General features: G+C 42.0%; 1 protein-coding gene across 1 annotated transcript in view; it reads left to right on the top strand.

The window, feature by feature from the left end:
- The first annotated feature begins 2,252 nt into the window (after window positions 1-2,252).
- Window positions 2,253-12,201, top strand: part of LDLRAD4 (low density lipoprotein receptor class A domain containing 4) — a 278,555-nt gene continuing 268,606 nt past the window's right edge. The window contains exon 1 of the mRNA XM_048508462.1: window positions 2,253-2,345. The gene's annotated coding sequence lies outside the window, so the exon portion shown is untranslated. The remainder of the gene's footprint in view (window positions 2,346-12,201) is intronic.

Here is a 12,201-nt window from a genome sequence, read left to right as displayed (position 1 = left end):
CCTCTTCGCCATTGACATAACTGCTTCAGAGGTCTTTCAGTGAGCTCCATAAAATGTTCTGTCAAATGGAGTACGAGTTTTCCTCCAGTGTCGTCCTAGACATCTCCTGGCCCTCTTTTGGTAGCTCAGCTCCATGGTAAACTATTTGGATGGGTTCTGCCTCAAGAACAGGAAAAGTTGTTCAGGAACAAACTTAATTAGTAGCTTCTAGGAGCTCCACATTCCAAAGGTTCACCATAGCCTCAACACAGCATGAGTCTGGAATCCTTATATCTTCAGAGTGTTCTGGAATCCAGTAAGATTCTCAAGACTCTGTAGGTAGATCATTTTAACATGGCCCCCTCTCTTGTGGTGTATTGTAGCCATGTTTACCCGGATTTTAAGTAGATAGTGGTTAGACCATGGTTCAACCTTGAAATGAGATGATTAATTACTCCTCTCCCATCCTCCTTATGTGTTGAATCTGTACAATTTGTGAATAGCCTAGGGCAGCCACAAAAGCTATACAGTCCTAGGGACATCTATTGAAGTTGTTCAGAACAATCAATTTAGGTGTCTCCAGGACCATTACTTTCATTCATTCATTCATTCATTTAGCCTTTATTTGGCATAAACAGTATAAAAAGTATAAAATCACATCTAAATCGCATCAAAATACAAACTTGCAACATATAACAAATTAAGTTGATTCATACATACTGCTGCTTGTGGGACATTTCCAGCAGAAAGTTCGCAGCCATTTCACAGAATGTAGCATCAGAATTATTTAATAAGAACGATAGTCTGCTTAGTTCATCCACCTCGCTAGGTATCATAGAAAGCAACCTGGAGTATTTGACTCTAATACTTGCCGATTTAGGACAACGGAATAATTGGTGAGTTAATGTTTCTAATTGATTTGCACCACATGAACACACCCTTTTGCACATTTCTAGGTTGTTATATCTACCTCGTAGTATGGCAGAAGGGAAAACATTGAAGCGAGCGAGTGAAAAACTCTTCTCTGAACTGGATTGGTCAGATTATACAGATAGGAGGCCATTCTGTTATGTTGTAAGGGGATTGATAGATGTAAAGGTGAGGACCATTACTGAGACCAGCTATGCCAAAGCAGCTACAGATGAACTAAGCAATTAATCGAACAGCAGCATGCCTAACTTGTCCGTAGGCCCTAACATAATGAATATTTAATCAATGCCAGAGATATTTTGTTGGTACATTGTTCCTGTGATGGCCGGTTGCTGGGTAGTGAGAGATCCTGGCACTAGATGGGGTCTTTAATAACCCATGCGGAAGGGATGCTGGGAGGGCCAGAAGTTGGGAGTCCTGGGCCTCTTGGTGGATCATTCTGAAATTGACCAACTGGTGGCAATGTACCAGAGGAGAAGTATGAAAGAATCCTTTTGAGAGTCATTGAGTCAAGAGAGTGGTACGTCACTGGGCAGAGATTCTGAATTACTGCTAGTACCTGTTTTCCAACCTTTTCGACGTCACGGTACCCTTGACTTTACTCTTCATATCTCATGGTACCCCTGGCATCCCCCCCACCTTCCCCTCCCAGAGTGAAGGGAAGCACGGGGGTGGGGGTGGGGATGGGTGGGAAGTGGCTGCTGACCTTGTGGCAGGCCCTGCCCCCTGGGCCAGCTCCATAACCTTGCTGGTGCCGGTGGGAGACACTGCAAAAATGAGGGGGGCTAGTAGCATTGCCGCGGTACCCCTGGGACATGCTCACGGCACCCCAGGGTACCACGGAACCCTGGTTGGGAATCGCTGACCTAGATACTTTGAATGGTGGAAACAAAATGGAGCCAGTAGATGAGCACAGCAAAAATTATTATATGTCACACAGTCCAGAAAATTGGATTACCTAAGTGGAAGGCAATGCAGGGAGTAGGATAATATGAGCAGGAAACAGATAATATATAACAGATGTAGTAATATAGTCCTTAATTTTTCCCTTTATTATAGCATCCTTCTGAGCTATTGCTATAACACAGCCCTTTCAAATTAACAAAAATTCCCTCTTGGACAACTGTGTTTTACATAGTTTGCAGAATGACAAGTATGAGAGATTTCCTGAACATCTCAGGCAGGCGTTTCCAAAAGGTGTGGGGCCACAACATAGAATGCAAGTATGTGAAGGATATCTTCATAACTGTTCAGTTGCACATCATGCAGAATTTCATCAGGATTTTGTTGATGTTATTATTGAAAGTCTCATACTGAACATTTCTCCACTGTTTCCTTTTACCAGAATATTTGCCATTATATGCTCAGCTACAGGGAGGTGATTCACCATTTTACTAGTTCCCAAGGACTACTGTGACTTTTGTACATCTGTCTTGGTAAGTAAAATTGAATGCATCTTCTTCACAAATCCCTTATATGAAACTAGCGGGGCCTGGCCACACTTTGCTGTGGCAATTGTCCTTCTCATCACAGTCCGCAACCCACGCAAATGTCCATGCAGGTCCAATGATTCACAGCATAGCCTTTTGGGGTGGTCAAATGGAATCCCTCTTTCCCTTTTCAATTCACATTGTTATATGGTGGTGTCTTGTTTTTTTAGTATAATGTAACCCTTTCCATTCCACAACGGAACTGTCCAGAGTGCGAATCCTGCTGTCCATGAGGCTGGTTGACACGCACAGTCCAGGCTTGGGTAAGGCAGAACTGGGGCAAGGAGGCTATCCCAGTCAGGCAGCAGAGGCAGGGTGGTGAGGCGGTCAGATCGAGGCCAGCTCCCTGGGTTCTTAAAGGGCCATGTGCAAAAGAAGCGGAACCAGTAGTGTTGGTTCACCCCCACCCCGCGGATTTTCTTAGAAGAAAAAGGCAAACTCCAGCTTGCTTTTAGTGAAAGAGAGCTGTGGTGAATATGGGTGAGGAAGTGGGTAAGTGGTGGTTGGATGTGAGGGAGGGCAGAGTGAGGTGTGTGAGGATGAGCTGGATGTGTATTGTGTGGTAGCAGTGGGTGAGGCACAGAGAGTGAAAGTTACCTGCTTGTGAGGGGGGGAACCCACCTGACATCTCACACAGCAAAGTGTGTATGTGTTTCACTTCCACTCATATTACCTAACAGTATTACCTATTTACTGTTTTCATTGCTCATCTCTGCCCATCTGCACGAACATTCTAAGCCCTCATACCAAGGCCTCAGGCCACAGACAGGTTGCATGAACATTCTAAGTGTGACAGTTAAACACAGCCAGCTTCATGGCCTTGTGCAGCAGGAAAAAGACATTTTACCAGGCTCAGGTATGGACTTTCGGCGATTTGAAGGTCCTATTACCTGCCCAGAACAGGGAGGAACGTCATGTGAAAATTTGGGGGCGATCCGTCGAGCCATTTCGGCGTTAGGGTGTGACTAACAAAGTCACTGTTAGCTTTTTATATATACAGATGGCAGCCCTATGGTTTTGTCTTTGACTGGCTACTGGGGAAAGGGTGGCCTGTAGTGGTAAGGAAAACTTAAGTTCAGAGTGTGTCGCCATGCTTCTGTAGGATTTTTAGTCATAAATTAAACCAATTTGAAATAACAGATGTTTCATGATTTTTAAATATAGCCATTACAAAGGACTTTGATTAAATCAAGGAAGAGAGAAATGTGAGACCACAAACCTGTCTTAACTTAGTCTTTAAAAGTACTAGTTTAAATACAGGAATTCTTTACAAACACCCTATTATAAAGTAGAAATAAGAGAAAGAAATGTGATAACCACACATTTCCTTGATAAAGTCAAAGATTAACAGGGAGTCAAGTTTGTTTAGAGTTACCATTGTTCAGTGTTATCCAGAGATTACCGTTTTTGTATGGAATCAGAAGTGATTCATGGTCAGGCTTTATACTGAAAAGCTGGAAACTTCTGAATACAAAGTAATCCTGTTTGCATAGAGCTATGACTCCTAACATGATGCCCACCAAAACGTTTCCTCATGCCTGCTTGCTCCTTGAGTCTTGGAAAAGCATCTAAATGGAACTTCAGGTTTCTCCTTACCAGCTGACTGGCAAACGAAGTGTTTTGTGTATCCTGAGTAAGAATGCCACAGCTATGCATTTTTAAGTTAGTTATAGAAAGAGACTGTGGCCAGGTGTTCACCCTGCACTCACCCTGAGGCAGGCAGGCCAACCAGGGGCTGTAGAGAAAGGAGCAAGGGTGAGATCACACTTGGAAATGTGTCAGCAGTGGACTCAGAATCTGGCAGGTGTGTGCTTCAAAAGGGAGGTGGGCCTCTGGCTACAGCAGACTGTGCCTGGGAATAGACCAGAGGAGGAGGAGGAGGAGGCAGGCAGGCAGCAAGTGGGGCCTTTTGGGGCCTATGCTGGCAGGCAGAGCAGCCTCTTCAAATCTTAGGGGAGGGTGGTGAAGGAGAAGGGAGTATTTTCAGGGAGGCCATTGGTTCACATTCCCTTTACTTACCATGGACCTCTCTCTGAAGAGGAGCCATTAGGGGAGCCCAGGGTCAGAGAACTCCCGGACAGTGCTTTATTATGCCGGCCCAAGGAGGGCTGACGAGGAAGGGCCTTTGCAGCTGGCACAAGTAAGGTTGACAACTTCTAGATGGCCTCCGAGCCGGCAGCCAGCAGTCCCTTCTGCCCTCCCTGAGGAGGACAGAACAACTGGAAGGCTCCATGCTGGGGCCTTTGATAAGCTTGGGAGTGGGGCTTGGGGGCAAGCCAGCAGCCGGGAGTGGGGCGAGGCTTGGGGGGGTCCTCTGACTTCCTTAGCCCTGCCCATGTTGATGATGACGTGGGTGGGGCTGGGGACACCAGAAGACGACAAGGCAGTAGGAAGTCCTTGCCATCTTCCTGGTCACGTGGGGGGGGGGCTGATTTTACGCCCCCCATGTGACCAGATCAGTGGCGCCTGGGGACAGAGGGTGCTTCCTGTCCTTAGGCAAATACACCACTGACTCTGTGGCAGTATACCCTGCTGAATTTCCTGCCCTCCTCAGGCTCAGCCATTTTGTTGCTGACATTGGTTTTTAATTTTTTCCTCTCCTGCTGGCATTGGATTGTTTGAGAGCAACAGCGACTGGGATCAGGAAATTTCCCAGCCTTCTGTGGGAATATGGCAACCATATATCCCATCCACTTATTAAAAATAATAGTATTTCCAGTAGTTTCTGTTTGATGTTAATTGGTGCCCTTCTCTTGAACAGATTTTTTGGGAAGTAAGTTCTATTTCCAATTAAATTTACTATCATAAGGTTGAGGGCTTTGGAAGAATAAATTCATAGTAAAAAAGCCTATGTTTTAAAATGTATTCTTGCACTTTGCATACACTTTCCACTGTCTCTGTTTTGTTGGCTTAACTTGGAAAGAAAATGATTTTCTATCAAGACATTTTTAAGAAAGGGGTCAGAGTGTAAAATCGTATCTACTCAACTGTATATTCCAAGTCGGATTAACTCAAAGTGCTGAGCAAGTTTTAAACAAACAAACAATTTTAAAATTTCTAGGTGAAAGAAATGGGCTGAATGTGAAAACTTGGTCTTTCTTCGGTAAACTATGCAGAGTGGTGTGTTGTTCCTCCCAAACAATATGCTTTCAAAAATGATAGACATATTTTTATATCCCTGGAGGCAGATTCAAACTACCTTAACAGTATTTAGGCCAGCTTTGCTCCAAGCAAGCCGAGTAAAGAATGGAGAATGATCAGAGGACAGAAAAGGAAGATTCCTCCAGGCACATATAAATGTCAGAGTGTGATTGGCTGCTTTGTCATTAAAATTTGCAAAAAGGTCTCCTTAGGCTTTCAGGAACAGTAAATCAAGGGCAAGAACAACACACTTCAACAAGAAAGCTTTCTAATTACTATTCTTCCCCTGCAATGAGGTACCATTGCTCATAGCTCATTAGAGACAACCTCATCCAGCTCCAAGTTATAATTGATCTCCAGCTACATAAAAAAGCAAAAATATTACTTTCCACAACTAGCCTTAGTTAAGTTGTCAGGTTAAAAGGATATCCTCCAGAGTGCAGCAAAGAAGTCACTTGTCTTGTGCATTTCATTCTCTTTCAAAGTTAACTGACTCTTCCAGACTTGCTCTGGCTTGCCAGAGGTGCAGGGTAATTAGCAGGCTGATCTTTTAGATGCCAAATACAAATTGTGTGACTCCACCCTAAGTGCTATTCTTTTCACGATGACAAGGACTGTTCACTTTGACTTCACAACTCTTTAATTTCTGCCACCTTCTAATAGAATTAAGCATTCAGTGTTCAGTTTTTATAAGCCTTCCCTTCTTCTGGGCTTGCCATGTTAACAGTATTTGCAAATGAACTATTGCAGGTAAAAAGCCATTGTCCTGCCCTGTCCCACATCTCAGAAGTAAACCTTACTGAACTAAATGGGGCTCATTTCCAAGTATCCGGCCTTTGTATCTCCTGTGAAAACAGCCTGAAGATCAGTCATGCTCGGTCCCCTTTTGGTTTGGCGCGTGCCCTGTTTCCCAGAAGCAATCAGGATTCAGTCCAAATAAAAAGAAGAAAAGAATAAACGTGCACAGTACTACTTTAGGTCCCTCTTAAATACCTGCCCCTAAATCCAACAAATCTTTCAGTCAGTCCTTGTAATCATTTCTCAAATAGTTGCTGCTAACGACAAATGCAGGTGCAACAAGGGGATGGAACACGAGTGATTCCATGTTTTACCATTCAGGTTGGTCAGTTTATTGACCAGGTCATAATCCTGGGGGATGCTGCTTCTCCTCTGGTAAATTTAGTTATTTAGTTCTCTGATTGGAGAACTGCAATGACCTAGCTACTACTTAGGCACAAAGCTGCTAGCCTTGACACTTTGTTTGAGATGAACTTGGCCGGGGAACATTGAGGCAGTCCAGTCAGCACTTTAATTTGTTGGTGACTGAGGAAGTTTGAGCAAGGTAAGTTCACCTGTTTGTGTCAAAATCTTCACATGCCTTTTAAAGACTTTGTGTGGGATTGAAGATTTAAGGAGGGATGATGGATCATGTTCTGCAGCATTACATGTGCACAGCAGAATCGGCAGCGGCAGAAGACCTAGAACAGATAGAAACCTTTCAAAACAACTTGCAAATGGTTATTCCTTTCCTTGAAGGAATGTTGACTTTCAGTCATTTCGTACAACTTCCTATTACTACTAAAATTATTAATTCAATTTAATATGCCGCCCCTCCCCTTCTGGGCTCGGGGTGGCTCACAACATATATGTATAAACATTTAAAAACATTTAGACATCAATACAACATACTAATAGATCCAACGGCAATGAACTATCAATCCATATGGTTTAAGAAATAACAACAGCTGTAACTTCGAGGGGCCCTGATAACTGGATGATAAAATTAGAGATCAGAGATTAGAGATTGAGGGAGGCCTTAACAGTTAGCCATAGTTGCCTTAATATACTTGGCAGAACAGCTCTGTCTTGCAAGCCCTGTGGAACTGCATAAGGTCACGCAGGGCCCTGGTCAGACAGAATGTTCTACCAGGCTGGGGCCAGGGCTGAAAAAATTGTGATGTGGCACCATTAAGTTTTAAAATTATTTCCTATCTACACCAAAGATCTCCACCAGAGATTTATGCCATACTGGGGAATCTTCTATTGCAGTCTCATAACACTTGCTTCTGAGAAATTCTAATTGATTTGGCTGTTGTAGATTTTCCAGGCTGTGTGTCCATAGTCTGGTAGTTTTTGTTCCTAATTCTTTGCCTGCATCTATGGCTGGAATCTTCAGAGGTATGTCCCATGATACCCACAACAGCCAGTTAATTCTGGCTATGAAAGCCTTTGACAATACATCTAATTGGTTTGCTTTTATATATGCTCCAAGAGCAACACAGAAGAGGTCAGTGCTATGTGCATCTAAAATGGCCGAAACCAAAGACTTTCTTGGAACGTGCAATCTACTACTTTGTTAGGACTGCCAGGTTTTCATCCACTGAAGGCACCTCTTAAATCTTGTAAATTTTCAGAAACAAGAGAGGATGCTAATGCTGCAGATTCCTCTCCCGCTTCATTCTCTCTTCTCCTTCTTTTCTCTTGTTGGTATCAAGCGGAAAGGATGGTTGAGATACGAGCTCATTTTACATTGTGAGGCAAATTAGAAGATTCCAGGGATATAAAGGTCAGCTCATAATATATGTGCATATTACATATTTGTATTGCAAGTGTTGTTGCCATCACTAATGCAAAGGAACAAATTCCACCTTAAGGACACAAACCCCACAGCAACAGGGCACAGCTTTTAGTTCTCACTACAGGGTCCAGTCAGTATTCACATGTTGCCTATCTTCATTAGCCAGGAAAGGTTTTTCATCTTACAGATTTGCTGTACAATTTAATGGTCAGTATTTCTTCTGAAAAGTTCATGGTCAAAAAGAGTGCATCCCACTGGATGAAATAAGCAGAAGGTGGAGCATGTAGGATAGGAGTCAGCTGCTGGGGGAAGTGTCTCATCTGGTGCAAAACAGAGAAAATTTCTTAGACTGGAGTTTTCTGAGGTATTTTTGCTTCAACGTGTTTCACCATTAACCTTTTCATCCTCTTCGTCAGCCAGATATGTTGATGACAATTTTATTTGTTAAATAAAAGATTAAATATACTGGTCACAGGAAATGCACTGGTTACAGGTCATGTAAAATTGAATATCTACATTTCTGTATAACACATGCAGTGTTATCCTTCTTTCCATCTTCAGCATAGGGATTGGGGTCTTCAGATGGACTTTGAGTTGTCATTTTTAGTTCCCTACTTTTTGGAAGGGTTTGTTGTTAGTGTGCATCTGTAAAGAGCAAGGCCACATTCCTCTTGCCTCTCTTGGCATGCACATCAAAATGCAGCTGTAGGCTGTTGAGATTTGTTTCCTCAGTGGTAGAGAGGATTCCTTCTCATCACAGTCATGTTCAAAGTTCCTGTTGCCTTCCAGTCTTCCCCTGACCAGGCCACTCCCCTTCCCTGTCAGATAGTTCTCCAGTATTCTGTGTGCTTAAACTACAGAGCCCTCCTATCCTATCCTCAAGTTTATAGGTCTGGCTCCTCTTTTTTTCACATGACTTGCTGTCACATGATTGCATCTTGGTGGTCCTACAGTCTGCCAGGATGGTTTCCTACTCCTAATAGTAGTTTTTGGCTGTTTTTACATCATTAGTGATTAGCTCCTCAAATTATGTCTTTGTTCACATTATTAGTTTGCATGTGTATTGCAGGAGGTTGTGGTTCTTTTTATTTTTGTCATTTCAGCAAGAGTTCAACTTCTAAAAAGAACCCTTTTATAGCCTCCTTGACTTCAATTTAATCATATTGCCACGTTCTTCAATTTGTCGTTAGCCTTTCTAATTTGTATTTTATCTCAGCTTCTGCTATATTAGTTTTAAACACATTGCTGGGGAGGAGGGGATGTTGTCTGTGGTCTGTACGCGCTGTGTCATTGGAAGATACTTATGTATTTGTTTGAGGAGACTGATTGAAGAAAAAGTTTTCCAGCCAGTCCAAATCCATTTTTAAAGTAATATATACATAAAATGTTACTTTTTTCTTTTCAGGTATTTTTACTTGTGGACTTGAAACTGTGTCAAACTAAAGTCAACTAATAATCATGCACATCTTAATTATAATTAATAACAGCTCCCAACGTACAGTCTTCAACAGACAAAAGTAAAATCTTAGCCAATGCTGTGAGACAAGCCCCTTGTTTAAAAGTCAGGTGATAGCTACCTATTTTTTTGTTGTAAGTGAAGTACTTTGCGCTGTCTGTTAACCTAAGACTTCAGAAGGGGACTTGACTAGAAAGTCAGAGAGATAGAGGGGTCAAGGCATTGGGCAACCTTTGGCTACTTCTCTGACACTATCCATTTGATGTGTAGATTGCTACTCACAGGGAAACTTCCTTCCTTCTGCCTTTTACACCCTCTCTCCACACTGCTTCTCCATCTTGCAACCATGTGGGCAAAATGCAAGTCTTGTATCTCCCTCCATCCTAACTGGATTAGAAAGCTATACTGACTCTATCTTATCCAGAAGCAGAGTACTTATAATAAATATATACTACTTGGATGAATAAAAAGCCTCTTGAGTAATTTTGTTCTGGGCACACACAAGGATTAGATGGACTTTGCTGTGCACAATAGTCTCGTGCACTCTACTAAATTACCAAATCCAGAATCTAACAGGTCAAGGGCCCCAGATTCTGAAACCAGCATTTTAAAATATTTAAAATTCTGAAACCAGCACTTCCTTGAAAGTATATTAACTATTCTTCCTCTAAATGTCGTTAAATCTTAAAAAATCCCAAAACACTTTAAGCTTTTAGTTAGATCCTCCTAGTAACCAATCTCATACTGTCATTTTTCTTAGCATATCCTTTCATTATTAAAGGCCTGGTGCCGCAGCTGTCATATCCAGATCCTCCGTTTGAAGTCCCAATAGCTTCCAGCACTGAGTGGACTGCAGATTTTGCCTCTGTGTGTTTTGATTATGTAACAGATTAGATCACCATGAGCAGAGTCAGATGATCTCAACAGAGTGGAAATGAAGGATTTGAGTAGGAGAGAGACAGAGCTTGTTTTAGTTTGACTTAAAAAAATTGTTCCCAAAGATAGCTGTACCAGTGAATTTGAAGATAGCTGTAGAACAGCAAATCTTGTCTTCCTTCCATCTTTGCATAAGAAAAATCGTTACCATATGGCAAATAATAAGTTACACTTGAAGGTTGGCGACCACATTTCTAGCAATGCAAATTATACTTAAAGCAGCATATGAGATTGGTGAATTACAAATGGAGATGATATTGTGTGGCTGCATTCAGATGTCTCATTAAACTGGTTTGATTGAACTGTACCTTATTTTAATGATGAAATATTGCCCATCAACATTAACTCCAATCACTTAATAGCCTCGGACCAGGAATTCTTAAGCAGAGTTGCATCCTGGCTTGTGAATCCTGGTTTGTAGCAATTCTGGTTAGTTGTTGCATCTAAATGCAGAAATCCCAGCTGAATCCCAGTTTTATTGATAACATTGTCCCCAGGGTACACTGGCAAACTGCAGTTGGCTTTCATTGGCAGCAGACATTCCAGGAGAATCAGACTCTGATCAGTTTCAGTCATCTGTTGCATTAGCCTCAGTTAGTTTGGTAAACCTTGGTTTAAAATAGCCATGGGTATGAGGGGTGTCTGAATGTTTGCTGTGTTTGTTAACAGGCAACAAAGTATTTAGGACTATTACAATCAGCTTGGGAAAATGTACCCAGAGGATGATTTAAAAAACAGGAAAACAACAGCAGTATGTCCTCATATAGAAAAAATCAGAGGCGTAGCAAGGGGGAAAAGTGCGCGGTGCACTGGTGCGTCCTCCGTCCCTTCCCTGCCCTGAAATGCCCCTGCCACACCCCCACAGGGGTGCGCGCCTGGTGCATTGTGCCTCTCCACCCCCTTGGAGCTACGACTCTGGAAAAAATTAAAATGGAATCACCAGATTCATTATGTACGAGTTCATGTTCTTGTTTGACTGACTATGAGTGAAGGGTTTATCTCTGTGTGACATTTTTGTGTGTATACACAGGGAATTTAAAGTATATCATATATGTCTAAAAGGCACAGGTCTTCAAAGTATTGTTCAGTTAAAGTGCTGCTCTACAAATGTTTCTTCTGCTTGTATTCTGTGTAGAAATTACAACAGTTCAAGTACCTCCTTTTGGTTTTGTTTAGAGATCTTTCATTTCTTGCAAGATGATACATGTCTAGTTATAAAGAAGCACAGATTTGACTATATGACTTTGGAGGAGCCAGTCATTGAAAAACTCAAATGCCACTGATATGCAATACAAACTTCAGACAAGCAGCTAACTTTCTCATCTCTGATACTGAGTAAAATCTGCTTTTTTAATGTGTTAATGGGGAATGAAATGTTGCCTTACTGTGGATGAGTAAGCCATTCCCCAAGTCATTAAAGGAGAGAGGAAAATAATAATTAAAAGTCATGCTTGAACGACTATCTGGTGTAGATTAATGGCAGGTTGGCATTTTCCTCCCGCCCTTCAAATCTGCCATAGGAAAATTACCAATGAGTCATGATATGCTGTAAGTACTGCATGAGGGGCATGTAAGACTATGATTTATAAATAATTGGTTAGGGAGAGGAAAAGTCGGCGAATATCTTCTAAAATAAGAACTATCATAAAGACATAGTTTATCTTATATACCTTAGATAGAAATTAATAAAA

The sequence above is a fragment of the Sphaerodactylus townsendi genome, linkage group LG09 (genome assembly GCF_021028975.2).
Source record: "Sphaerodactylus townsendi isolate TG3544 linkage group LG09, MPM_Stown_v2.3, whole genome shotgun sequence".
NCBI lineage: Eukaryota > Metazoa > Chordata > Lepidosauria > Squamata > Sphaerodactylidae > Sphaerodactylus > Sphaerodactylus townsendi.
Note: the sequence above shows the minus strand (reverse complement) of the source record. Positions and strands in the feature narration are given on the sequence as shown.